At 50.9% G+C, this 2,424-nt stretch overlaps 1 pseudogene; it reads left to right on the forward strand.

Moving 5' to 3' along the window:
• Nucleotides 1-701: 701 nt before the first annotated feature.
• Nucleotides 702-1,595, forward strand: LOC108490429 (annotated as a pseudogene).
• The last annotated feature ends 829 nt before the right edge of the window (nt 1,596-2,424 follow it).

Genomic DNA, 2,424 nt, shown 5'->3' on the forward strand with positions numbered 1-2,424 from the left:
TAGGGGAAATAGAGTAACTTACAAAGGTGAACACCCAGTGCCCCACAAAAGATGAGCACCGGTGCCCCAGTTGGCTCTGTGGCTCAATGGCCCACAGTTCCAGAGTGCTTTCGCGTCCCGTCCACAGTCTCCGTTAGTATTCATCCATGCCTTGTGGGCCTGCAATCTCGCCCTAGGATGGTAAATGCCCCCTCTCAAGTCCACGTGGGCAGGACACGGGGGCCATTTTTTCCGCGCCACTGTGGCCAAGATGGTGCCAATGCTCCTCCCTCCGCGGTTAACTCTCCGCAGCTCCCTCTCTGTAGCTAACAAGTACCCCTCAGGGGCACAGCCTAGGTTGAAGCAGATTGAAGAAAGGTAGAGGCTGAAGGTTGCAGCCCTGTGGCCAGGCTGAGGATTGAGCCCAGCAACTCCCTCAGATGGGACTGCCTGGTACCCACCTGGGCCCCTCACCCAAAGGTCTACCTTCCTTGTCTAGGCACAGCCTCCTGTTGCTGTGGAGGCTCTGCGCTTCCCAGGCCTCTCAACTTTTTGAACATGGCCAGGCAGCCAGGACAGGGCTGCTTTCACCACCCGCAGTGCCTGCCTGCTCACTGCCAGGGAGCAGCTGAGACTCCTATATGCTCTCTGTGTTAGGGAGGCTGTGCCTGCCAGAGTTCCTCACAGCTCCTCTTTCTGCCCTCTGTGTGCACCCCTACTCCCAGGTCTGACCTCCAGGAGGATACCAAGGTGAATGTGAAGCAACCGCAGATCTTGCACACAGTGAAGACATAGCCAGAGCTGTTGGCCAAGAAGATTCAAAGACAATGGGGCCAGAACCGGCCACAGCTCTGAACTGGGAAGAGGCATCTTTGTGCCTTTGGGGGATAGGGCTTCTGGGAATAGCCACCTCCCTTGTACTTTGGGATCTTCTGCAAGCTTTTTGTTTCGGGAGGGAAGCCTTCTGGTGGCCAGAGTGGCTCAGCTACAGAGAGGAGGTCCTGAGGCAGGTCCTCAGTGAAGGGGCCTCTGTGATACTGGAATGCCTCCCCCGAACCAAATGGACATGCGTTCATTCATATAGGCAGTACACATTTATTGGTGCATGCTGTGCTTTAGCCTTATCTATGAGATACTCAATGAGCCACTGGCCTGGCCCAAGGGAAGGGGGCACATGTGTAACTCTCTCTAGAGACTACACAGACATCATAGCCAGCCCAGCCTTCCTCCAGCCTCTAGCAGAGACTTTTACAAGCCCCTGTAGAGAATGATGGTTATTTAGAAAAAGCTTTTGGATGACATCCAAGGGGACAGTTAGCCATACCCTAGGCATAAAGTTTAAAGGTGACCAAGGAGACAACCAGAAGACTGGATTTAAGGGGTGAGGCCAACTCTATGGGTTTCCAGGTAAGATGTGAGAGGAAAGGCTAGTAGGCTACTGCTCCATTCTGTCCCTCACATGCATCCTCAGGGACATGGCCTGGCCAGATGAGAGATGGGCTTGCTTATGTGGTTTAGCTCTTGTTTTGTGGGGTTGGGGGTCCATGACTGGCTTCCCTTCTCTCCTCAGAAGCTTGGTCTGAGCTGCTAATGAGATAAAGAATGACCACTACTGAGAGGTGTAATGTTGTCCTGACTTGTGTCCCCCTCCGTCCTTACCTCATTTCATTCCACAGAACTTTCAAGGCCTGGCAAGCCGTGCTACTCAGAGTGGACCAGCACTCAGTTACCAGAGAGCCTGACAGAAATGCAGGACCTCAGGTCTCTCCTGCATCCTACCCAAGCAGACTCAACTTGTCCCAAGATCTCAAAGTGATTTGCAAACACACTGTGACGCCCTGGTTCGAAGGTGGGAAAGGCCAGTTTGGGTGGCAGGTGTGGTACTAGGTCAGACTTACACATGCTGTCGAGGCCAACAGACTCCCTCTCCCATCCCCACTGGGAAGACAGTATGTTCAGTTTATTTGAATTTAAATATTTAAAAAAATATGTATTTTTATTTTATGTATATGAGTGTATTGCCTACATGTATATAAGTGAACCTGTGTTGTAAGGTGCCCATGGAGTACAGAAGAGAATGTCATATCCTCTGGAACTGGAGTTACACAGGGTTGTTAGCCACCATGTGGGCTCTGGGACTTGAACCCAGGTCTTCTGCAAGAGCAGCCAGTTCTTTTAACTGCTGAGCCATCTCTCCAGTCCCTTGAATTAAAATATTTTGACTAGGTAATACTTAATCTGATTCAAAATTTAAAGGTACAAAGAAACAGAAGTAGCCAGGCTCAGCCCTTGAGAGGCAGAGACAAGCAGATGTCTTTGAGTTTGAGGCCAGCCTGGGCCACATGGCTAGTTCTAGGCCAGGGCTACACAGTGAGACCCTTTTTAAAAAAATTTTAAAATTTTTTTGGTCTCTTTGAGACAGGGTCTCCCTGTAGCCCCAGCTGT

This window comes from Nannospalax galili, unplaced genomic scaffold (genome assembly GCF_000622305.1).
Source record: "Nannospalax galili isolate Female #2095 unplaced genomic scaffold, S.galili_v1.0 C49616347, whole genome shotgun sequence".
NCBI lineage: Eukaryota > Metazoa > Chordata > Mammalia > Rodentia > Spalacidae > Nannospalax > Nannospalax galili.